The sequence below is a fragment of the Dermochelys coriacea genome, chromosome 2 (assembly GCF_009764565.3).
Source record: "Dermochelys coriacea isolate rDerCor1 chromosome 2, rDerCor1.pri.v4, whole genome shotgun sequence".
Lineage (NCBI taxonomy): Eukaryota > Metazoa > Chordata > Testudines > Dermochelyidae > Dermochelys > Dermochelys coriacea.
This window is the reverse complement of record NC_050069.1, coordinates 54,650,355-54,677,174: the sequence shown is the minus strand read 5'-3', so window position 1 is coordinate 54,677,174 and position 26,820 is coordinate 54,650,355. Positions and strand designations below refer to the sequence as shown.

Here is a 26,820-nt window from a genome sequence, read left to right as displayed (position 1 = left end):
ACCATATGAGAGATCTGAACCATTATTGTTGTATCATGATAGTGCCTAACCGTGCTGTACAAACCCAGAGGATGACATGGTCCTGCCCTGAAGATCTTACATCCTAGTTTAGGACAAGATGCAGTGAATGGGTTTGACAAACCCTAAGGAGGAGGATAAGGGAAACAGTAATGCATTCATGAAGTGCTGTAGGCTGGTTATGTGCAGAACCTGATGGTTCCATTTGGTTCTATTGTGATATTACTTGGAAGTTCTTGTTCTTGAAGATTAGATCTTGATGTGACCTACATTAGGCAAGTGTAGTGTGTCCTTATTTTCTTTTTGGTAGTTTGAGTGCTGCACAGACTGGAGAAGTAACAGGGGTAATGCTGCAGCAAATTCCTATCAGCCCCAGTTGTAAGTTAAAGTTTATAATTAAAAAGAAGAAGAAAAATCCACCTTTGTCTAAAAGATCTATTTGAAAGGCATATTAGGACACTTATTTTCTGTGGATTGAGGGACTTCATGTAGTAGGGTTTATTCTGTAGATTAAAAAAACCTTTTTCAAATAACTGAATGCAATCTGCTGAGACTTTCAAGATGAACTTCTATTTACTTTGACCCCTTACCTGGGTTTAGGTATCAAAAAGTTAAGTGTGTGTGTATATAGAGAGAAATAGCCATTTTTTCTCTTGATTTGCCACTTTATGTAATTACACTATATTGTACTGATACAGAACACTAATCAAAACAAATAAAGAATTTATTTGTGCATTCTAAACAAATAACAGTAATAATTGTAGTGACTATTGCCTGTGCTTTTATGATTACATTTTCCCCACAACTGGTTTGAAATCTAATACAGATGTATTTTTTCCTGAATATGAAAGACAGTGTTAAAATATTGTTGTCATTTTGGCCATTTCAGGAAAGTCTGTACCTTGCATTCAGACTTTATTATACTTCCTCATCATTGACCCTTTTAATAGGCAGCTTACATAGATTCTGTATACATTGAGGGGTCATAATTTAACTTGGGGGCTGATTTTTTCATCCCATTCAAGACAAGTCTACATTTAACAATGGTAAAGAAGGGATTTAACTTCCAGGTGTTAAAAAATACTTTTAATTAAGTGGCCATGAAACAGAGCTGAGTATAGTTTGCTTAAAAAACAAACCCAGCAGTCATGATGCCTCTAACAATAAACAACTATTTGATGTCACTTGCACTATTAACAGTATTCTTTTGTGAGAGTTTGTCTTTGAGACTTTCATTTTCTTTGGTGGATGCTGAATAATTATAGAAGTTATTTTGCCTAAAAAGTATCAAAAGGATAAAATAAGTTTGAATCCACTTGAACACTTTCTGCTTCCATCATAAGCAGACACTCTGTATTGTGCAATGTATGCATGAGGCCAAAGGCAGGAGGAGAAAGAGTTCCAGGGAGAGAGGACACTAGGGGATGCTTCTCATCAGTCTCACCCCACTGAGACCTTTAGCAAGCGACAGCAATTTGGCATTCAGTGAAAGTCTTCTCATTTGGATCATGATAAATTTTCTATGGATGCTGCTAAAACCCACCTCTTGACATTATTCTGCAAGCTGTTCAAGTACCTGAATCAGAGACTGTCTGAAATTTTCACAGTAGAGAAGAACTAGCTACAGAATCAAAACAACAATGAACACTCTCTGTTCGACAAACTGAAATTGATAGTGCCACATAGCATTAATAAGAGTTCTTTGAAAAGGCAATGTACTCTTGCACAGCACTTCAAAATATAACTGTGACAGTGTCTTGCTGTCCAGTATGAATTGTACTTGCTATATAAACCTTGGGTGTATTCCGTGCCTTATAGTGTACTGTAGATAACTGTAGAAGAGTCACCAGTCAGTACACCTCATCATGGCCAAGCTGGGTGTAGCAGCCTCTTCAGCTCTGGCGTCCCATGATAATGGTCACTCCGAGTGTGGGACAGCTTACCCCTTTTCACAACTCCATCCTCCAGCTAGATCACTTATAGTTCTACCCATTCCAGAGTAATAAAGAGTCCAACAAAAGCAGAACTCTAATAAATCTGTCCCAGGCCTTCAACCCCACCATAGGCTCAACAGCCCTTATCCTGCTTTGTGTCAGGGTTTATTTTACCTCTCTTTCTTTGGGATGCAGTAGGAGAACCCAGGACCTCCCTCTGCTCTGCATTCTAGCCAAGGACCCTGTATTAAATAGCCAGGGTCTGCTTCCATAGACTTACTGCTGCTTCTCTAGTCTAGACTACTTCTACCTTCAGGCTGATGCAGAGTCCCCTAAGGCTCCCTAGCAGCATATAATCCCATCCAGGCAAGACTTCCTCCAACTCTCTGGAAAGTCTCTCCGTAAGTACCTCTTCCTGAGAGCTCTTCTTCTGGGGAAGGGATGAAGAGGGAGGAGGGGCCTCTCTCCCTAAGGCTTCTCTCAGCTGTTGTGGGTCAGCCACTTTATCACAGATGGGGATGTAACTGTCTGCCCATTAACCTCTTTGTGCCTGCTATAGTTTCCTGCTTGCTCTATATGCATTTGATGTATTGGTTCTCTGTTTTGTGGACTTCATAGAAAGTATTCTGACAATGCATTTCCTGTGCCCTCTCTGCTTGTATTTCTGTTATCATGTTTGTTTCTTTGTTTTTATGTTTGTATTTAATATACATTTGTGAAATACCACATAAAAATTGGCTTAAAAAAGAATTTGGCAAAACCCAGAACTAAGTGGTCTGGATGAGAGATCAAGGTTTCCTCAGCAGATGATCTTAGATCAGGTTTGGAAGTGACCAAAGCCAGGATTTCCCACACTTTCAAATTCCTTAAGGTGGACATAGTGTATCCTGACCTTTTAATCAGAAAAGGTATTACCCTCCAAGGACTGACCTAGACAAGACTTCCAATATCCCTGATAGAGCTTTCCTAAACATGAAGGAAGATGTACTTTCCCTGGCCTGGACAGGCCAAAACAATAACAAATAGACAAAATAAATAACCCACAAAACAAATAACAATGCAAGTGTAGAGAACCTAGGTAAACGTCACACACATAGAGCATTTCTGGAGAGAAAAATTTGAATCAGGACACATACACCTGAATAAACATGTCAGAGAAGGCCCAGTATGAAGCCGTGCAAAAAGCAAAGCAAAAATAATAGGTGGGACTGAGAGCTTGTTCTAGGTGTTCGTAAGTCACTGATAACTTCAGGGCAAAAACAGACTCAATCCAGGCCACTACTGGTTAATATGTGCTTATATACTGCCAGGACAAGCTCATTGCAAATGCCTTAGGTGAACTAGACTATAAAGATAATTTACGCCTGTATATTTATTTTTTTTAAAACATATATTTTCTAAAATTCTGATTCCGTCACCCTTCCTCACAGTACTACTGCAACCAGCTCCATGCAGGTGGACCCCAATGCTCACTGCAGGATCAGTGAGTTGATCAGGATCCTGATCAGGATCAACTACTTCAAAAGTAGTTCAATTGAAATCAAGGCTACTTGCAAAGGTACTTCTTATTCAACGTGAGCAAGAGTGACAGAGTCTGACCCTTAGCTATTTCGTGTGTGTAGGTCAGATTTTCTCAGCTATTTACTAATCCAGCAGTTTATATGTCATTTATAGTTTTAAAATTTGTAGTGTACCATGCGCATGCAAGTTGGAAGGTAAATGCTCAGCACCTATAACAGGCCAGATTTTCAAAAGGGCTCAGCAACCAGCAGCTCCCATTGTGCACTTGTGGCCAGATTTTCCAAAGAATGGTGCGCCCAACATACTGAGATCCTTCGTGCAAAAATCTGACCACTTATTTTGGTGCCCAATGGAATCTGAGCTCTTTGGAAAGTCAAGCTGTGAATGTAGTGGTTGAGCCCTTTTAAAGGGCTCGTCTGACTGGATCTCTGAATATCTTTAAATGATATCAATAAAGCCATTCTTCCTGTAAATGACTTAAATCAGGCAGGTCTCCCCCTTTTCTTCTTCTTCTTTTTGTAATGGTGTATTTTAATATTAACATTTTTGGGCCAGGAACTTTTTCTTTTTTTCTGTTTGGAAAGAGCCTAGTATTTCCAAGTGAATAGAAAAATAACAATAATATGTTACATTTGAATAGCCCCTCTCACTTACAATGTTCCAAAGCACTCCGTGAATCATTAATTGAAATGCAGCCACTTCTAAGGTGTGGCAGGCATTCTGCTCTGCACTGGAAATAGTTCACAACAGTCTTCAGGCAAGGACTGAAGAATAACTGCCCCCAAAGGAAACATCAGTGGGAATTTCTAGGAATGCAGAATGTAATTACACACAATGGATTTTAGCCAGGGTTAAACCCTGTATCCTTGCAAAGAGATGAGATAGAATTTTCAACAACATGGGAAATATGGTTCTCAAAGTTGCATTTCATCTGAAAGATCTGAAGTCAAAGTGAAGTAGAGTTAGAGGGCAGGGGAAGCACGGAGACAGCTCCGCCACCCTCTGCCAAAAGCAGAGAGAGATTTCCCACTTCTAACTTGGAGGTGGGGAAGCAGTTCCCCCTACTGTTTCAATCTACTTTAACCACTGTGAAAGATGGCATCTCCAGCAGCATGCTCCCTTCCAAAAATCCTGTTGTGGCATTGCGTAGCTACTGACTCAATGCCAACCAGCATAACACCTGCACTTGCAGTACTTGTGTTTTCCTGGGCCCTCTCCCAGCAAAATCTTGACCAGATATGTTGCTGCTTAGTTTGTGAAATCTGAAGAGCTCACATACCAAGATGATATGGCCACACACATTTGAATAGGGCAGCCTGTTGTAATTTTTATAGCAACATAGTGGTGCTTGTTGAACTGTTACTCTGCATATGGGATCAGTTCATCTGATCCTAAGCTCTCAATGCCAGGAACCAGGTCTTTTTTATGAGTCTGTCATTTGCCATGTAATGATATGGTGCTCTATAAATAACACAAATAGAAGCCCCACCTGCTTGTAGATCATAAAATTCCCAGGCCACTTTTATGAAAAGAGGTTTGTCCTGGTAACCTTGACCACAGTGCCTCTTCAACACTCTCCACTCCCACACTGTGGAAGGAAAAAGAAAAGGAGTACCGGTGGCACCTTAGAGACTAACAAATTTATTAGAGCATAAGCTTTCGTGAGCTACAGCTCACTTCATCGGATGCATTTGGTGGAAAAAACAGAGGAGAGATTTATATACACACAGTGTATGCTTATGCTCTAATAAATTTGTTAGTCTCTAAGGTGCCACCGGTACTCCTTTTCTTTTTGCGAATACAGACTAACACGGCTGCTACTCTGAAACCTGTGGAAGGAAAGGAACGTTGGTAAAACAGCTGCCTTCCACCCCAGAAAGAGCTGCATTTCTAGCTAGAATGCTTTATGCACATGGTTTATTAAATGCTTGGGCATCCTTTTGGATGAACAGTGCTGCACAAGAAGCAACATAGGTGATGTTCCTTCAACATAAAACTCCCTTCCTGGGAGCCAGGTGGAGGCTTTCCATGGAGCTGGAGGCACAAACTGTGGAACAGTGGCACACAAAGCAATGCTGTGCCCCACTCCCAGTTCTTGCCTAGCAGTGAAAGCTTGCAGCTGGATAGCAGACCACAAGGACTTCTCCAGCATAGGGGAGAAGAGGGCTGTTTAGCAGGAGGGCAGGTGCGGCTCCCCCTGGATCCGCACTATTGAAACCCAGCTGGCAGGCGCCTCCCCCGGCAAACCCCAGCTGCACGGCCGCTCCAGGGCCCGGCGAGGGGGATCCAGGAGGGGAGGGTTCTCGCTGCACGGAACAGCCCATCCAGCAGCACAAGCCGGGGTGGGGGCTCGCAACTGCTAGGCACAGCCGCCGGCCCCCGCGAGCCTGCGCCCCCCCCCCCACCCCCGGGTAGTGGGAGGAGCGAGCCGCAGACCCTTTTGTGGCGGCTGCGGAGAGCAGCGATCGAGGGGGAGGGGGAGGACTTCGCGCCGCCGGAGCGCGCTGTGAATTTGGGCGCTTCAGCTGGTGCTGGGATGCGGGGGGCGGAGTGACAGCGCGAGCCGCGGACACAGACCCCTCGCTCCTGCACGGAGCTGCGGCCGCCGGGGGCCAGGCCGGAGGGTCCCCAACGCAGCAGCAGGGCGCGGCGGAGGACTATGCACTGAGTCGGTCGCTGGGCAGGTGGGTCGCGTAGCTGGTGGCCGCCGCAGCGGAGCGTCAAGCCGCCGGGTGCGGGGACGGAGCCTTTCCGAAAGCAGCGAGCGCGCAAGCCGGGGGCGGTGTGGCTCGCCGGGAGAGTCTCCGGCCGCATGGCCTGGCCGGGGAGGGGGCTGATTTGGGATCAGCAGCGGCCCAAGCCCGGGGTCCGTCTTCCTGGGTGCGTGACCCGGAGCGCGGGAGGCCGAGCTGAGCCCAGCGGTCTGGTGCCTCCGGAGGCTGCCGCCCTGGGGCTCTGTGGTGCGCGCGCGGGGGTGGGGGAGGGGCCCCAGCCGAACGCTCCGAGCAGCTGCGAGGTGCCGGCCCTGGGGGCTTCCCTGGGAGGCGGCCGAAGAAGCCGCCTCGCCGCCCCAGGGAAGCTGCCGGGCGTCAGCCCCCGGATTCCCTGAAGTGCCTCCGACGCTGGGAGGGTTTGGCTGGAGAGACGCAGGCTGGCAAGTGTCTGGAGCTGTGTTTGGTTAAATTTGTCGCTCCCCTCCAGCAAGAGACGATCCCTCCAACTGAAACATGGATTCTTTTGCGCCAGAACGTGGGATGTTGGATGCCAATTCTCCGCTTCCCAGCAGGGCCGCTTCCCCCCAGCTTGTCACAAGCCAAAGGCTCCCAGTGGGAATTTTCTTTACCGTTTATCGAACGAAGAAATTTAAAAGTGGAAAGACCTATTGGATCATTAGTCTATGCCTGCCACAGGTGCAGGATTGTTCCCTGTAGCTGTTTTATTTTCTAATGCTTTCTCCAGGCTACTCTTAAATTTCCCCAGTGATAGGAAACAACATCTTAAGGTAGAAGGGCTTGACTGAAAAGGAACCGTATTAGATAGAAGTTCGTCACTTGGTTTGAATCCCTAATTTTGGAAAGCATCCATAACCGAAAGCTAATGTAGTAGAAGTTATAGGAGTAGAAGTAGTGCCTAAAATGGATTCTGCTGCTCCTTCCTGTTCTTTTATCTTATGTTTTGATCCAGAGCATCAAGGTAAAATGTCGGATACCACTAGCAGTTCCTAGGTTCAGTAGAACAGAAGGCTTGGTGAACTGCTTGTTGATCGTATATCTTTTGGAAGAGTGAGAGGAGACAGTCCTGTTACCATTACAGCCATATTACAGCTTGGCTATTGACACTGTATCTTGCTTATGGAATACGCCCAGGAGTTCATGTTTCATTGATGAGAGAGATTTTTAAGAGTTGAGCCAAGGGAGGAAATCCACATGGGGGGGATGTGTGTGTGTGTGTGTGAGTGTATATGTATGTATGTGTGTGTATATGTATATATATATATATATATATATATATATATATATATAGTTATAGTTCTAATGCCCCAAACAGGCTTCGCTGTACAAGAAAGAGACTAAGACTGGCATGCAGAGTCAGATCATTAAACTGGGAACTGACTATAGGAGCTACTGATTAGCAACTCAGAAAGAGAAAATAAGATACTTATGGGAAGACAAGGAGGGGGCGTGAGTTTATATTGAAGGAAAGAGGTGCTACTGAGAAGGGGATAGTAGAAGTTTAAACAGCTGTTTTATTTATATTTTCAAGTGAAAGGGCTCTGACTTGCCCTGTCTCCTTTTATGTGTTGGTCAAATGATTGGCACGACTGAGGCCTCTAGGAGCTATTATAATTAGATGAAATGCAGATAAGAAATGTAGGAAGTAACTTGGGTTCTTTCCATTCTTTCTGGGAAGATGTGGCTTAGCACTGTTGTGGAGATTAGAGTAGAAAGCAGAGGAGATGATGTCAGTAGAAGCAGGAGGGAGTTATAGGACACCCTAGTATGTTCACTGGTTTGGAAAAATACTAACAAAGAATGATTGGTTAATGTCCGTTTTAAAAATGAATTCAACTGACAAGTATTGGCTCTGAAGAATCTCCATTAAACATGACCCTTCGTTTTAGTTTCTAAAGTATCCCTTTCGGAACTCTCATAATAATAGAGCACTGGTCTATGTCTCTATTTCAAGCCAATGAAGTTGTGCTATTTTTTCAATCAAACTTTGGCTTTTAAAAATGCATTAAAAGTCTTGGAAGTCTATTATGACCTTTTTACATGGTATTCTGGTTAACAAAGATCATTCTTGATCTTTGCTAATTCCAAAGGTGTACCTGCTGGGGTCATATGTGCTGGTTTCTCTCACAGCTGTCCCTGAGTGGCAAAGGGAAGTGTAAAGAGAAGGAGGAGTACTTGTGGCACTTGGAGACTAACATATTTATTTATTTATTTATTTATCTCTAAGGTGCCACAAGTATTCCTCATTCTTTTTGCTGATACAGACTAACACGGCTACCACTCTGAAAAGGGAAGTGTGTAGCTAAGCTCACACTCTTGTTGTGTCAGGCCGTGTAGTCTATATTCTAGAGTTCATCTGTCTGCTGAAGAGAACACGTGATATTTTTCCATTTTATGTTAAATAATATGGTGTCAAAGGGCATAAGTAGTCCCTTATGTTGACACAGCATTAGTGCAGTAAATGGAGCTATTTCTGTTTTCTAGGAAAAGAAAGTAATGCTTCTAACCAGTGGTTTAACTAACAGCTAATAAAGCAGGGGTAGTGGAGGTGGGGAGCTAATGAGACTCTAGCATAATTGCAAAAAGAAAAGGAGTACTTGTGGCACCTTAAAGACTAACAAATTTATTAGAGCATAAGCTTTCGTGAGCTACAGCTCACTTCATCGGATGCATTTGGTGGAAAATTTTCCACCAAAATTTTCCACCAAATGCATCCGATGAAGTGAGCTGTAGCTCACGAAAGCTTATGCTCTAATAAATTTGTTAGTCTTTAAGGTGCCACAAGTACTCCTTTTCTTTTTGCGAATACAGACTAACACGGCTGCTACTCTGAAACCTAGCATAATTGCATTACAGAACTAATAAGTACATTCACATCCATGAGGATGTTGACATTATTAGTTTAGTTTAAAAGCGAAAACTTCATTTGCTTTTATTTGGGTCCTTGGTGCACCTTGTAGATATATGCACAGTGTAATTAAATAAAGTTGCACAGAGAGGTAATATGTGAATATTAAAAAGAACTCTAGTGCACTTGAAACTGCAGAGATTCAATTTCATTTGTGTTCGTGCCCTATGGTTGAATTTAAGCAACCTCAGTCAGTGTATTCCATTATCTTAGATTTAAAGAGATTGCAATGAATATTGTTTCATGTTTCCAAATGTTGGCTTGAACTGACAGAAGTGCCACATTCAGAGTAAGCACATAATCTTTCAATTATGCTTTTGTTTATGCTTTTGAATCTGCTCATTTTCCTAAATTAAGCAGTCTTCCAATCCTCATGTCCTGTCATGCCAAACAAAGGCCTGAGCTAGGTATAAATCAGCATTTCTCAAATGTGGCCACCAGGGGCTTTTCTTGCGGCCACAGCCTCCTGGGCTGTGCTTGGTGGGGAGAGGGAAAGGGGGGACAAAACAGTGGCCCCTCCCTGTTGCTCATGGATGCACTGCCTTGGTGTTGACTGCTGGGACTGCCAGCAGGGGTTGGGTTCTGCCCCCCGCTGGAGACATCAGGGGCACAACGTGGGAGGAGCAGGCAGCCAGTGAATTCTCCACCTTCCCCAGGGGAGTGGGGCTCAGGCTTTGAGGTGGTGGGGTGGCAAATTCTGGCCTAGGGGCTTCGGGCTCCAACCCGGGCTCTGGCTGTGCGGTGACAGGCTTCGGGCTCTGGCCGTGGGGGCTTCAGGATCCAGCTCCCTGCTGCCTTCTCCAGCCCCCAACCCCCATTGCCCCAGCCCCTGCTGCCTCCCCCGACTCCTCATCCAGGGCTTAATGTGTCCCCATGCTCAGCAGGGCTGAGTAAGTCTTCTGTGAAAAGTGATACTTGTATGTTATATCACTTTTCACAACAGGCTTACTAGCTAAGAATAAATAAATTGCAATTATTTGCTGTGTATATGTGCATATTTATTTGTTTTTCTTAAAGCTAATTAAGTATTTTAGGGAAAAGTGTGAGAGCGGCCACCAGCAAGAGTTGGTGGCCGCACTCCAAAGCCACCAAAAAATTTGTCCTGAGAACTCCTGGTATAAATGGAGAAGATGAAAGAGCTAGTGCTTTTTAAGATCTGTACAAATAGCTGCTTCAGCACCTGTAAAAACGTTTTTCAATTATATTAAAATATTTACAGTTCACTTAAAAGCATTACTTCAGAATGATACGGCTGCTATTCTGAAACCTTCAGAATGATACTAACCTTGATTAGTTGCATACTCTAAAGATTGCATTATTGTACTTTCTACACCAAAAAAAGTTAGCATGACATTTCTCAGACACCTAATTTTATATGAAATACTTGGTATTTGCAAACATAAGGGGAAAATTTCCCTCTGCAATTCACATGGCACCTGTCAACTTCCTGTTTCTGTGTAAGTAGATCTCTTACTAAAGTCTGTTTTTAGTAATTATTGTCAATGGAAGAGCTGTGTGTGCACAGATAGCAGAGTATCAAAGTTGATTACTGCAGTACATTTCATACCCACAGCCAATTAAGTATGTCAACACATTTTGCATTTCAAAAATTGGATGCTCAGACCCTGAAACTAACACATAATTACGCTAGGAAGAATAAATATTTTTGTAATTTGACAAATAATATAAATTTAAAAATGCTTAAAATGAATATTGATATATTTTTAAAATTTTATGGTTGAAGGAAATTATGGGGGAAGTAAGCAATGGGGGATCGAACAATAATTATTAAATGATGGTAGAAGTTGAGATTTTCCTGACCTGCTTATTTGATGCTCCAATAAAGGATATACATTTTAAACAGAATGACAAATTAATCTTTTTTTACTGTTAGCAGCATGATTTTGTATTGCATTTTAGTGAGATAAATGTGACTTCTCCTATGGAACTATGGTATAATAAAATATGGACTGTCCTTGTAATGGAAAAACTTTCACATCAAGTACATACACAAGAGAAATGACAAAAAGAGGATAGATATTTAGAAACGTGGTCACCCTATTTAGCATACTTGGAGCAGAAGCGTTCCCCAACCAGCAAGCCAGAATCTTTAGCCAGACTCTTTGAATATTAATCTGATCCTTAGTAAGTAACGTATGATGTAATATGTTAATGTTTTATTGTAACTTTGTCTTCATAAAAAAGTTTTTAAAAAATGTAAATATCTTTGAATCACACACTGATAGGTTCTGAAGCAGCAGTTTTCTTACTTTGCCTATCTGTAAATGTAGATGATTATCCTTTGTGTTTGTGCGGTGAAATTGACATTAACTGATTATGCATAGGCTTGGAAGGATTAGATTTTTAATGTTCAGAGAAATGGACACACAAGGCTAGATCCACAAAAGAAATTTAGGCTTAGTATTGCAGTGTCTAGGGGCTGGTCTACACTACAAAATCAGGTCAGCTTAAGTACGTCGCTTAGGGTTGTGAAAAATTTGAGGTACTGTGCAGTGTAATTAAGCTGACCTAAACCCCACATGTAAACACTGCTAGGTCGACAGAAGAATGCTTCTGTCAACCTAGCTACTGCCTCTCAGAGAGGTGGATTTACTACAGTGACTGAAGAATCCCTTCCCTTGTTGTAGCAAGTGTCTACGCTTCAGCAGCACCCTGCAGCATTTCTAGTGTAGACATACCCCAAATTTAAATTTTCAGAGTAGCAGCCGTGTTAGTCTGTATTCGCAAAAAGAAAAGGAGTACTTGTGGCATCTTAGAGACTAACAAATTTATTTGAGCATAAGCTTTCGTGAGTTACAGTTCACTTCATCGGATGCATTCGGTGGAAAAATGTGTTAGTCTCTAAGGTGCCACAAGTACTCCTTTTCTTTTTCCCAAATTTAAGCATCCTGCCATCTAGTGGAATTTACAGTCCTGAGTTAGGCACTCAGGCGCTCTATACAAAGTGTGGGAAGAGTTAGACACCTAAGAATGGGATCCACAAAAGCCAGCACGTTGAATGGGGGGAGCTGCCCAATAGGAAATGCCTAAGGCAGGGCTTAGGATCTAACCCTTTCTCTCAAAGGGACTTAGGCACCTAAGTTTGGGACAGAGTGAGGTGCCTCCCTCTGCTTGGGATTCACAGATGTGAACCTTCTCTTCGAGTTAAGTGCCTAAGCCTTTTCTTTCAAAAATTGGTGGAGGTGCTACCCCCCCTTATTCTTCAGCCCAGAGGTTAGAGCACTCACCCAGGATGAGGGAGACTTGGGTTTCAAATCCTCAATCTACCTGGTATGGAGCAGGATTTGAAGGCAAGTCTTCCATCTCCCAGGTAAGTGCCCTAACCACTAGGCTATGGGGAATGCTGGAGTAGGTCTCTCTTAGTCTCTCCTGTTGAAGATATTCTGCTCCGTATAAAATACTTAAGTCACTGAGCGAGAAGACGGGTGGGATTGACTCCACAGCCCAGTGGTTAGTAGAGTCATCTGTGAAGGGGGAGATCCATGTTCAAGTCCCTGTTCCAGTGACTATTTACAGACAATGGAACAGCTTCAAGAGGAGACATTAAGACATACCACACAGGTTAGAGATTAGAGCACTCACCAACACTGTGGGAGACCTGGGTTGAAATTCCTGCTCCACATTGGGCAGAGGGGCTGAATTTGTGCCTGAAGCTCCCACATGCTGAGTGGATGCTCTAAGAAATATAAGGGGGGTGGCAGAATTCCTCCTCCAGCTATGGTTTCCGTGAGGCCCAATCCAGTAGTCATGCTCTGAGTAGACCTATAGGATCAGGATCTGCAGGTCAGATAGGCAGGGCAATGCCTATTTTGAGGGTCCCTCTGAGGCTAAGGCATGAGCTAGGCAGAATTTAGGCAGCTGTGCACGTGCCTGCTGGTAGATTTGCAGATTTTAGGTGCTACAGAACTTTATCAGCAGAAATATAGGCACTTGTGGGTTTAGGCAGCAACAGAGTAAGGGTTTTGAAGATCTAAATTTTAGATTTAGGTGCCTAAAGTCACAGTTAGGCCCCTAAATCCTCTTGTGGCTCTAACCCAATGTCACATACATTTCTCCCAAGTGCAAAATCAATTTGTAACTTTTTTTTAAAAAGAGGATTGTTTGTTATGCTGCTGCCACATCTGCTGTGTTTCAGTTCAGGAGCATGTGCAGATCAGCTCAATCCTCTTTATTTGTCATGTCCTAGCATGATTAGAGGAAAGACCGGTTCTGGCAAATTATCCTCTCATGTCCTCTCTATGAAACAACTCAACTAAGGTAACACAACATAAAAAAGAAAACCTGTATATACAGGAACTTCCTTTATTTAAAAAAACAAAACCAAAAAGCTTACAAAACTGTTTATATAAAGATAGCAGGAACAATAGAACAATAATTAAATGCATCCGATGAAGTGAGCTGTAGCTCACGAAAGCTTATGCTCTAATAAATTTGTTAGACTCTAAGGTGCCACAAGTACTCCTTTTCTTTTTGCGAATACAGACTAACACGGCTGCTACTCTGAAACCTGTAAACTAATAAATGTCTCAGTTAGGGGTGTTTAATTCTAGTGTCTTGGCCTCCAGTAATTGCGTTCTGCATCCTCAAATTCTTCTTGTGGTTTCAATAAGATACAGTATTCTTCACATTATCCCCTAGATTAATGTAGTTGCTGCATTATGCTACATTTCTGAGGTGGCTAAAATGGTTCCCACATATCCCTAATATACTTCCTGGGTTAAACTGAGTTTTCTAAAACTGTTCTCCACAAACTCTCTCGAATAATTGCAGACGAGAAATAAAGTCCCACCCCACTTTCTGTATGCATTTCAGTGTGTCACAGGTACTCTGGTCCTTCCCGTTGTTTCTTTCCTTTCAAATCTTCCCTAAAAGAAATCTTTAAAGATGTTGCCTCTATGATGCTGGCAGACCATGTGCCTCACTGAACACTTACAAATGCATTTTGAAATTATTAATATGGGAAATTACTGAACACCAATTTAACCAAAAGTTTCTTTATTAAATCCAAAGGCCAAGTGGTACTTTATGCAGTTGCTCTAATCATGCCTAAAAAGCCTAAATAATAAGCAATTTACTGAATCCAAATAGTAAGAAAACATTTATAAGCATTTGATCAATATACTTACAAATGGGCTAAATCCAGGGGTGCTTAGACTCAATCGGTCAGCTCCAACGATGAACCCTTGAAGAGTTTACTTTTTATACCCTTTAACAAACGTATGTCACGGCCAGTTACTGACTTCAGCTAAAAACCTACATGGAGACAGTTCACCCTTATTTCCAGTTTTAATCCAGATAAGATTTAGAATCTCCTTTCCTCCCCTCCTTGCTGCCCAATAGTTTCCCCATTGCACCTGAGTTCACGCAGGTTTTCACACTGGTGTGTGGAGGTTGGGGAACAGCCGTGTTGGCTTGTTTTAAAACAGATTCTGTTGGATTTAAAACCATCTGCAGTCACCCCTGTCGGTCAGAGGCCTTCTTTTTAGAAACTTCCCCTTATCTCATTAGTTATTCTTTGAACCTCGCTACTTCATTCCTTTTGGCCTTATAACTCATTATTTCCAATGCCTTCCTTCTACTTGATATTCAGGGCCTTTCTTTACAATGCATATATCTATTTCCTTAACCAAACTTAAGCTAACTATAATTCTTGAATTTTATACTTATCCTACAGCTGGAAACCAGTCTTGCTCAACTATGTGTTAGCATTATCAAAATAAATATTAGATGTTAAGTTGATAAAATTGTGTTAAGTGTTTAGACTTCATAGAATGCTTGTAGGATGCTGCGTGTATTGATCTCTCTTACCATCTCTATAGCCTGTGGTGTACTGAGTGTTTGCATTGTAAACCTCTGTGGTTGTGTAACTCCCCAAACAGGAAAAGAAGCATTAATTAAGGGAAAGGGCTTGTTCTACATGGAAGGTAAATAAGGTATTGCATAGCATCAAAGCAGAGAGGCCCTGTTGATGCATTCCTGATTCTCTTCAGGAAGGAGAGATCTATGCATGAATTAATTCCATCAGTTTGGACTCTGGAGTGGAGGGGATAAAAATCCCTGAAAAGTCTCTCTAATGCTGTTTGGACTTTGAGGGGCAAAAATTCCTAAACATAAGCAAAGAGATCCCCATGCTGCTTGGCATGAGTTAGGCCTGAAAGACAGTTTGAACTGATAGGTTTCTACAACTCTATCACCTTTTAGAATACAGACAAACTCATTTGCATATATATATGTTTGTCTGTTTTAATCTGTAAATAGTTCTCATTTCTTTTTCCTAGTTAATAAACCTTTAGTTAGTTTATTACAGGACTAGCTACAAGCATTATGTTTTGTGAGAGATCTAAGATGCAAATTGACCTGGGATAAGTGTCTGCTCTCTTGGGATTGGGAGCAACCTGAATATTTTGTCATCTTTGGTGTAAGTGACCTTTTATTACTAAGTCCAGCTTGCTTGGGTGGCAAGATAGCTGGAGTCAGTGATTAATTTGTGCCAGAGCTTGCCAGAACTGAGCCCTGGCATCTCTAGTGTTGATAGCCCTGCCATCTCTGAGCTTGCTGCATCAGTTATGAATGTAAAAAAACATTGCTTGCAGCCTGGCACCTCTTTTATTACAGATTAAGCACTGACTGAAGAGCCTAAGGGGACTGTCTGTGACTCCATGGTAAAACTGTCAGAGTGCTCCAGGATTTCCCCAACCCAGTAACAAATGTGAAATCTAATTATAGAATATACCACCAATTTGAGGTGTCTGCCTTGCTTTTCGAACGTCTGCCCGGAGGTTGGCACACACGGTCATGAACCACTCCAGACATTGTGACAGCATCTCTGGTTTTGCAGGGTTATAGGCTGATAAATCTTCACTATTTCTGTGTAGTGCTTTAATCTAAGTAGCAGGTTTTAAACAAAACTATGGAAGGCAAGATGCAATTGTATCTCAAGCTGTAAGCAAGCATGCCCTCTTCTAGCAGCCTCTCTTTGGCTGTCTTAACCTTGATGGCTCTTTCCTGTTGGTCTCTTGTTCTAAAGCCTATTCCAAAAGATTCCTGACTGCATCTGTCTAAGTTACCATGGCAACCCCTAGATATCCTGTAGAAGAATGTCTCAAAGCTACAGTTCCTTATATGGTTATACATATTCTTTTTTTAATTTTATATTTATTTTAAACAGGTGTTTATCTATTTAGTATACCCCTACCGGAATCACCTTAAGGTGAGCATATAATCATTGGGAAAAGAGCTCACCACATGCTGTTTTAAAGTCACAAAAATGCTTGCTAACTCTCCGCCCCCACACTCCTCCTTCCTTCTTCTTTGATTCTCTTTATAGCAGTTGTTAAACCTCATTTGAACTATCATGTATCATATTGGTCAGAGCTTCCAAGAGAGGATGTTATTACCTCAGATGGATGCAGCAGAGGTAAAGCCTTAAGTACAGCCCAAGTTCAAGAATTCCATTTACCTGTTGGTCATTTGGAAGAAACTTCTTAGGCAAATCTTGGCTTTTCTAGGCCCTGATCCTGCAATGAGTTCCACATGGCAGTTGAAGCCAGTGGAGCTCCATGTGGCTGTAAAGAGATCTCCCCATCTGAGTTCACTGCAAAATCAGGGCCATATTGTTTTATTTCTTAAAAAAATTATGAAGCAGCATGGCTGACAGTGGAAGAATGCCACGAGCACAAAGCAGTAAAATTGATTTTGTGCTTTCAAAAAACTGCATCTTGCAAATGTATGAAAGCACCAAATATGACCATATATGGACTGGGAGACCAAGAGGAAAGTTCTGTCTTAAATCTTTTCATAGTTTCATATCTCTTCAGATGTAGCACAATTTGTGGATGATGGCATTCTTACTGAGCTGTTAGTGTTTATGGGCTGAAATGTGGTGAGAGGAAATACAAAATGGAGCAAGACTGGTTAATTCATAGATTCCAAGGCCAGAAGGGGACTCTGTGATCATCTAGTCTGACCTCCTGTCTAACATAAGCCATAGTAGAAGTAATTATTAGCACATACACATACCTTTTAGAAAAACATCCAATCTTGATTTAAAAATTTCTGGTGATGGAGAATCCACCACAACCCTTGGTAATTTGTTCCATAATTAATTAAATAACTGTTTAAAATGTACACCTTATTTCCAGTCTGAATTTGTCTAGCTTCAGCGTCCAGTCATATTACACCTTTCTCTGCTAGACTGAAGAACCCATTATCAAGTATTTGTTTCCCCGTGTAGGTATTTATAGACTGTAACCAAGTCACCCCTTAACCTTCTCTTTGTTACTTTACGTAGACTGAGCTCCTTGAGTCTATTGCTCATTGTGAGAAATGTGAACATGTGAAAATTTCTGACTTTTAAGGGGCTGACTTAGTGTATAACACTAAAAAGAAAGCATCATGTCTAAATATAGAATACTGAATTTTAAGTAACCTTTATTTGTGAAGCTTTGTGGAGCCAAAGTCTGACATGAGATGTGTATGGATAATATGTGATCTGAGGAGGCAGCCTGGCTTGAGAAATGGGCATGATCTCTCTAAAAATAGAGATGGCATGCATTGGAAGCATAAGGGCACCACAGTTCATCACCTAGGTAGGTTAATTGTATATGGTAATACAGTAGTGCCCAAACTTTTCCTGTTGCACCCCCCACCCTTACCAGTAATGGAATCTGTCTGCACCACCCCCCATTACTGCACAGTTGGCTCAGCAGAGGATTGTGGGATGGGGGTGGGGCTGGGGGCAGGGGTGGAGCTGCAGCTGGGGCCGGAGCTAGGCGCTCACTCCTCGCCCCCTGGGGGGTTGGCCCTGCCGTGCCACCTCCAAACATTCCTCTGTGCCCCCCTGCTGTAACATATCAATCACTTTATATAATAAATATGGTGTAGGTTAAGATTTAAACTACTAAAAACAAAACCTCAAACTCCACTCCAAGCAAAGGGTTTTTTTTGTTTTGTATTGTTTTTTAACCTCAAATTGGAAGAAGTTCCAGAGACTCAATGAAGCCCATTGGAGACTGCAGTGTTGGTATCAATTTTATATGCAAGGTGCTCTGATGCTGTGGTGTTGGGGAGCAGTATAACAACGTCAGATAAGAGCCACAGGATGCTCATGTTATCTAAGAGTAAATGGTGATGTGTGTAAGAAATATGAAACTTCCTAGCACACAGATCTCATGGCTGTACTAAGTGTGGTGGTACCAAAGCATGCTCCGAGGTAACGCCGTGGTTCAGCTGTCATAGTGAAACAGAGTAAGGCAAAAACCGATAACTGGAGACTAGAATATGCAGATCCTCCAGAAATGCTGCGCGCCCTATCATCTCCACATCAAACCACTATATGCATGAGAAATATGAATGCCCAGAGTACTGCCACATTTACTTGATAGATATGTAGCAGCAAACAGTGGAACCCAGATATTATTATGTAACCGGGAACCTACATGTAACACCTGCCCCACTGTGCTATAGACACTGGCAGCCTTTGCATACTAACAGACTAGTAGGGTTTATACAGATGACTCTCCACACATCATAAGCCTCCAGTATTGGGAATCTGATTACATGGGTACAGGATATGAGAATGGGGATTAATGGAGATGTTATACACCATGCCATGTGCTAACTGATTGATTGTCACTCTGAGCCTCGGAGGTGGATGCATTTCAGTTGTACTCTGTGTGTGTGTTTGTTTATGTAATTACTTTAAAGACTGCAGATCAAGGACACACATTTTTGTTAGCTTCCAGTTTACAGATTTGGAGAATTTAATATTTATATAACACCTTTCATCCTGGAAGATCTGAAAACAATTTCCAGCACTTTGTTTAATGCACAGCATTTTTCATATCTATGTTGAAAGGTGTCATATAAATATATTCTCACAGTTGTACTGTTAGTAGCACAAATGACCGTCCTTTGATCTGTAGCCCGAATCTCAAGTGGAAGATATGGGTTTCTAAATATGCTACAGAACATTGACCCATGCTATTCAGAAAAGTCTCTCATCCATGACTGCCATGCCTCATAAAGGCTACACTTTAAGGCCATTAATTTATTGTAGAATGCAGCTGTCTGCCTCTGATGCTAGATTCCAATGGGGATCATGCTATATGTGTGCCCTTCCTGCCTAGTAGTTCACTTCCAGATTAAGTCTGAAGTGTTAGCTCTAAATGGGTCCCTCTCTGCCTACTTTAGAGGCTGGATCATTCCTTTTGTGATTCCACAGTACTTCTGCTCAGCCAAGATGCTTGAGATAATGGTACCAGATTTAACAAGAGATGCAGCTGATAGCAGGTTGTTCTCATTGGTTTTAAAATTTATTTCCCCAGTGCTCACTTGATCTGCCAGAGCCTGACTTTGATGATCCTGCTGAAAGATCCTTTTATTTTCCCAGGCTTTTCTGGAGGGAGGTATTAAGCAGGGGTCTCAAGTGGGTAGCCAGGAGAATCTTTTGTTGGCAATAAACCATTTTATAAATCAGGTTCTTTTAAATTAGTGTCTTGCTTACAGAGAATTGCTTGGCATACTTGAAACAAATCTAAAATAAATGTATTTTATGGAAGAAACTTAAACGTAGCGTCGAAGCTACTTACGTGTACTATAACTGAATCACAGAAGATGCGGATACACCTAAATGAAAAGGAAGGCATGAATAAAACCATTCCTGGCAAGACTTTATTCAAGTCAGAGAGGTGACATTCAAATAGTTCAAAGTAAGCCAACAGAAAAGGACATTGACTATGGATGCTCAAATGCAAGATGGAAATTAGGAAGGCTAAGAGGGAATTGGAATAGTAAACTACTGAAGACATAAAATGAGAGGGCTTTAATATCAGTAGGAACACACAAAATTGCAAGAGTTGGTAATGCTGGATGAAACGCACTTCCACATCCATCATGCGCCACAGGCTAGAGGCACTCAAGCACCAAGGCAGGCACTGATGCAAACAGATGCAGAAGTGCAGAGGCACTCAAGGGAAAAGCCTCAAAAATTCAACAACCATATGAGAGGCAGAGTAATGCCAGGGGAAAAAAAGGCACCTGACAAGGTATAGTTGGGATCCAATGGAGAGCTGGAGTAATGGCCCACAAAGTGCAGTCTCCTGCAGAGCTCTTTTGTTGACTGGAATCAAAAAGCAAATGATACGTAGAGGGCAGCATTTTTACTTTGCAGGAATGGTGCATGGCAACCAGTAGGTTTACATCCTACCTTTCTACCACTGTTCTGAAGGGTTCAAACCAACCAAATCCCCCAAAACAAAAAAACCCCACCATTAAGTGCTCACGCTAAAAAGCTAAGACTCAGGAATGAGAATCCTGGAGAGGATATTATTAGAAAATAAAGGTTCTCCGGGCCACATTATGCCCTAAATGACATCTGCAGTATTGCCACCCACCAAGCATTCAAAAGTCAGAATCACTCAAAATGAAAAAATTGCTTAAAAACATGAATTTTTTTAAAGTAAATGTTTTTAGTCTCGCTTTTCAGTTCTTAGGGTACATGCGTTCATTTTCAAGGTTTTCTGTGCAGCCACATTAGCTACAAATTTACCTTTCCTTTTGAAAAAGTGAGATTTTCAGAAATCTTATGACTCCAGGACATGGGACTTAAAGAAAAAACACCAAATGTCATAAGAATCATGATAAAAATCCCAGGAGGTAGCAACACTGGTTCCATCTCATGAGATGTTTCTGTCCTCATGTATCTCTAGTGGAAGGATAATGTGACTGCAGACATGCAATCCAGGAAATGTGATAGATCCTCACAAGTGGCCGCTGGATTGGGGGATGGCAGACCACATCTTCTTTCCACCAGCAATATATCACTTTGCCACTTACCTGAACAATAAGCCCGCTCGTGACACTGGGAAATTATTTTGTTAGCAAGGGATGCCATCTCTGTCCACTTGGGAGGGAGCTTCTCTACCAATCGCACTGGTAGCAAAAGTCTGGAGAGACAGAGGTTTTTGAGCCTAACAGCCGCACAGTGGCCAAGACAGATGTGGTTCTTCACTCTGTTTCACACAATCAAGGCAGGTTCCATGGTACTGAGACACTGGCTTCAGACTGTTGCTGAAAACCAGGGTATATCGCTCTATCCCAACTCAGTAGTCCTCATGGGCCATTTTACACAACATCATGCTCTGGGTAGCCCTAAATCACCTACTACCGGAAGCTGGAACTGGACAACAGGGGATAGGTCACTTGATAATTGCTCTGTTCTGTTAATTCCCTGTGAAGCGTTTGGTACCGGCCATTGTCAGACAGGATACTGGGTTGGATGGACCATTGGTCTGACCCAGTTTGACCATTCTTATGTCTTGCTTGCCTCCCACAAAAAAAAAGCTCCTTTATCTGGGTCCAACTAGAAAACTAGTTCCTTCCAAGTACATCTGTCCACTGTTGTGGCAAGTTAGGCAAAGATCTCTGCAGCCTCTTGTTATAATCGGGTTTATGTGGAGCTTCTGAAACCCCCACATTAATATGGACCCGACAAAACAGCTGAAAACTCATTTTGAACCACTTGTTTCTGGTCATTTCCTGTCTGAAGTGGCTTCAGCTTGCACAGCAAGTGAGCTTTAGAGACTGATTCACTTTATACCAAGCTTTTCAAGGATAAGTTAGCTCTAAGAACTTCTCTGAGATTGATTTTTGAAGATGGGATCAAAGTTCGACCTTAATGACCCTATTTATGGCTCCTTGGTGGGACACTTTTTGTATGTTTACAAAAAGAAAAGGAGTACTTGTGGCACCTTAGAGACTAACAAATTTATTAGAGCATAAGCTTTCGTGAGCTACAGCTCACTTCATCGGATGAAGTGAGCTGTAGCTCACGAAAGCTTATGCTCTAATAAATTTGTTAGTCTCTAAGGTGCCACAAGTACTCCTTTTCTTTTTGCGAATACAGACTAACACGGCTGCTACTCTGAAACCTGTGTGTTTACAGTGTGTCTTCAGATATAAACACCAAAAGCACCACTCTTTTACCTACTTCTTGTTTATTACTGATGAAAGTTGTTGAAATAGCAGAACTGTGTAGTTCCATGCATTTTTGTTTGGCTTGTGATATGACTTACCACTTTCCTCACCTTACTTAAACCGTTTACACCTTATTAAATCTTGTGATTATATTTTTGTGCCTTGGTTCTTCCAACTGTTCCATTTTCTGTGCGGGACAATAACAACTTTGTTTAGTCTTTTTATACTGTCTGCACTGAACTTCAGTACAAATTTGTCTATTGTAAGTTCAGAGTATTTAGCAAATTCTTTGTCAGAGACCCCACATTACTATAATGACCTTTCAACATTTGTCCATATGTCCCATGAAATTCAAGGGATGATTAAAGTTGTACTATCTACCCAATTTTTCTTAAGACTAGAATTTCACTATTCTGACATCGGTCTACGATCAGAACAGCTCAGTTTGGGTGCTGTGTCTGGTAGTGTGAAGAGATAATATACACTTAAATAGGATACAGTCAGAATTATTACTGTCTTTTTATTTATTAAATCTCAAATCATGAGTATGAGAGACACAATGAAAGTGGAACAAACAGCAACAATTATAATTTGATGCTTAAAAAAGGCTCTTGGAAAAAAAACAGCTTTCCACAATAAGAAGCCGTAGATACCCATTTTGTTAAAAAATTATGGGTAAACTGCTATTCTTTGACGTCACGGCCTGAATTCTGTCTCAGGGACTGACTAGCATGTTTTATCCTTCAGTGAGAGGAGCTTTTGCAACCCTGTCTTTTTCAGCATTTAGCATCTCTGGCTCAGATTTCTCCACCCCTTTTTTTCAAAGGACTGAGAAGAAAGTCACGCTCGCATCATGTGTAGAGGGGGTGCATGTGCGTGTGTGTGCATGCTACATATTCATATCTATGGCTTATCTTTGTGATTCCTTTCAAGACTATGTTAAACTAAGTAGCAAAGATTTTGCAATATCCTATAAAGAGGATCCCAATGTGAAAACATGGGTTTTATTTAGCTTCCTCCCACTTAGGCAATTGTTGTCTTTTCTTCTCATTTCTTCTCCTATCTTGATGAAATTTCTGCACTGTTTTTTACGACCTGGACGTCTTTTTTAAAATTTGGATCATTGTTCATTTTGTGTGCCTTTATGTAGGAAAGCTTCAATAAAATACCTAAAAAATAGCTCTCAGGCCAATGTGCACTTGCCATGTGTACGTTTTAAGACTATCTCCTAACCTCATTTACATTAGCACACATCACCCTGTGTCTCAAGATCGACTCAGGTTATGGACTGCTGTGCTGGGCAACACAAAATGGGGAAGAGATGGCCAGCCCTCTGTAGAGATAGAGGTGGTTAGGGACTATTTAGAAAAGCTGGACGTGCACAAGTCCATGGGGCCGGACGAATTGCATCCGAGAGTGCTGAAGGAATTGGCGGCTGTGATTGCAGAGCCCTTGGCCATTATCTTTGAAAACTCGTGGCGAACGGGGGAAGTCCCGGATGACTGGAAAAAGGCTAATGTAGTGCCCATCTTTAAAAAAGGGAAGAAGGAGGATCCTGGGAACTACAGGCCGGTCAGCCTCACCTCAGTCCCTGGAAAAATCATGGAGCAGGTCCTCAAAGAATCAATCCTGAAGCACTTAGAGGAGAGGAAAGTGATCAGGAACAGTCAGCATGGATTCACCAAGGGAAGGTCATGCCTGACTAATCTAATCGCCTTTTATGATGAGATTACTGGTTCTGTGGATGAAGGGAAAGCAGTGGATGTATTGTTTCTTGACTTTAGCAAAGCTTTTGACACGGTCTCCCACAGCATTCTTGTCAGCAAGTTAAGGAAGTATGGGCTGGATGAATGCACTATAAGGTGGGTAGAAAGCTGGCTAGATTGTCGGGCTCAACGGGTAGTGATCAATGGCTCCATGTCTAGTTGGCAGCCGGTGTCAAGTGGAGTGCCCCAGGGGTCGGTCCTGGGGCCCATTTTGTTCAATATCTTCATAAATGATCTGGAGGATGGTGTGGATTGCACTCTCAGCAAATTTGCGGATGATACTAAACTGGGAGGAGTGGTAGATACGCTGGAGGGGAGGGATAGGATACAGAAGGACCTAGACAAATTGGAGGATTGGGCCAAAAGAAATCTAATGAGGTTCAATAAGGATAAATGCAGGGTCCTGCACTTAGGATGGAAGAATCCAATGCACCGCTACAGACTAGGGACCGAATGGCTCGGCAGCAGTTCTGCGGAAAAGGACCTAGGGGTGACAGTGGACGAGAAGCTGGATATGAGTCAGCAGTGTGCCCTTGTTGCCAAGAAGGCCAATGGCATTTTGGGTTGTATAAGTAGGGGCATAGCGAGCAGATCGAGGGACGTGATCGTTCCCCTCTATTCGACACTGGTGAGGCCTCATCTGGAGTACTGTGTCCAGTTTTGGGCCCCACACTACAGGAAGGATGTGGATAAATTGGAAAGAGTACAACGAAGGGCAACGAAAATGATTAGGGGTCTAGAGCACATGACTTATGAGGAGAGGCTGAGGGAGCTGGGATTGTTTAGTCTGCAGAAGAGAAGAATGAGGGGGGATTTGATAGCTGCTTTCAACTACCTGAAAGGGGGTTTCAAAGAGGATGGCTCTAGACTGTTCTCAATGGTAGCAGATGACAGAACGAGGAGTAATGGTCTCAAGTTGCAATGGGGGAGGTTTAGATTGGATATTAGGAAAAACTTTTTCACTAAGAGGGTGGTGAAACACTGGAATGCGTTACCTAGGGAGGTGGTAGAATCTCCTTCCTTAGAGGTTTTTAAGGTCAGGCTTGACAAAGCCCTAGCTGGGATGATTTAACTGGGACTTGGTCCTGCTTTGAGCAGGGGGTTGGACTAGATGACCTTCTGGGGTCCCTTCCAACCCTGATATTCTATGATTCTATGACTCCGTGTGTGCATCAAGATGCACATCCACGTCTCTCAATCTCTTAAGGCCAAAGTTTTTCTTGAGAAATTAGCAGTTAAATAAGCAAGTTCCTCCCCTAGAACGTGAGTATGTGGGTAGAGGCTAATGAGAGTTTAGATCTTGGACTTTATGCATTGAAGGTAATTGAAAGTGATGTCTTGAGAGACAGCCAAAAGCCTTGGTATGGTTTATTTCATGTGAGACCGATATCTGTTATCCTTTTGTGGCCTTAATCTATCAAATATTAGTGATCGCTAAAATGTGAGGTCTTGCTTTTTTGGCTTAAAGCAATTTATTAAAAATGTGTCTCAGACATGCACAATATTAAAAAAATAATAAATCTGATTCTGGTCTTCTACATCAGAATAAATCCAAAATTAACTACATTAACTTCAGTGTAGTTACAAGAATATAAAACTAGTATGAGATCAAAATCAATATCGGTATGTAGTCAAGTGAATAATATACAGGCAGTCCTTGGACTTATGACACAATTGGTTCCTGAAAATTACATTGTAAGTCGAAATGTCGTAACTTGGAACCACAATCCACTCCTTTGCGGGACCGAGTGTTGTAAAGTCGAAACCAGTTGTCGTAAGTCTAATCAGGGTCGATTCAGAAACAAAAGTGCCATTCATCGTAAGTGGAACGTCATAAAATCGAGGACTGCCTGTATTTATTTAAAAATAAAATAAAATAGATACCTCACAAGTGTCCCAGTGGAAGATGTGAGGTTTTACTCTGTGCCTAGAGGGCCAGCAAACTCTGACTTTCAGATTAGTGGAGACAGCAAATTGTAGAGTCAGGAGCTCTTCTTTGGGGTATCCATGAAAACAGCATACATGTTCAAGTCTAAGGACTTATAACAGATGCTACATTGCTGAACTGGGCATCTGGATTGGCATGCTAAGTAGAGAGGCAGTCCATCAGTTAATTAGAACCTTAACCATATGTATATGTGCATAATTACCTGCAGCAATCCAAGTAAGATAGAAGAGAGACCAATTTTGGGATATCTTTTAAGAATGCCCAATGATAGGCTACCGAAGCATTTCTTTGGCAACTGCAGGGCAAGAAACAAAGAAGCTGATCTAGAGGCACGCTTAATAGCACAGTAATGGCTGAAGTGGCATTATTGCATTTGAATATAGAAGACCTGGAAAAACAAGCCCAGGATAGGGATTGTTAGTTCAGTTTGACTTCTGCCTTTTGCATCTCGTGGTGTCGGAAGAATGACGATGAACTAACTAGGGCTAAATTTTTTAATTCCCCAGCACACAAATGAGAGTCTGGTTCAGTCTTAACCCCTGCTATGATCTCTCAGACAAGGTGAACACAACAAAATCTAGTCTTGGAAGTTCTGTACAAATAACATCATCATCTTCCTGAGCTGCTCTCATGTTGCATGAGTACCTGTCCAGAGCAAGCTTAGCTAAAGCAGAGTCAGCTGAACTAGCTGAATCATTCTACCAGGATTCCGATAGACAGGCAAAATTAAAGGCTGTATCTATGACTTGGTGTAGATGATGATAACCTCATTCGCCACCAACTGTGGGTTAAACAACATAAACTAAAGAGTAGTATCCCTGTCAGCCAATGCCCTTTGCATTGGCAATGTTTCTATAAGACTCTGTATCTTACATCTGAGTATGAAATATTATTGTCCAATTTCCCATCCCTGATTTTAAGACAAATACAATGTCCCTTTCCCAATACAAAAGGCAAACTGCAAAAGTCCAGCAGAAGGTGAAGGCACCATTAAGAA

The 26,820-nt window shown here is 42.1% G+C and overlaps 1 protein-coding gene and 1 long non-coding RNA gene across 2 annotated transcripts in view; one reads left to right on the top strand and one right to left on the bottom strand.

Moving 5' to 3' along the window:
- The window catches only part of LOC122458651, a 32,755-nt gene extending 30,310 nt beyond the window's left edge, over window positions 1–2,445 (bottom strand). The window contains exon 1 of the long non-coding RNA XR_006278756.1: window positions 1,866–2,445. This is a non-coding gene — a long non-coding RNA (uncharacterized LOC122458651). The remainder of the gene's footprint in view (window positions 1–1,865) is intronic.
- Window positions 2,446–5,875: 3,430 nt separating this feature from the next.
- PKIA (cAMP-dependent protein kinase inhibitor alpha) overlaps window positions 5,876–26,820 on the top strand; it is a 60,876-nt gene continuing 39,931 nt past the window's right edge. The window contains exon 1 of the mRNA XM_038388230.2: window positions 5,876–6,157. The gene's annotated coding sequence lies outside the window, so the exon portion shown is untranslated. The remainder of the gene's footprint in view (window positions 6,158–26,820) is intronic.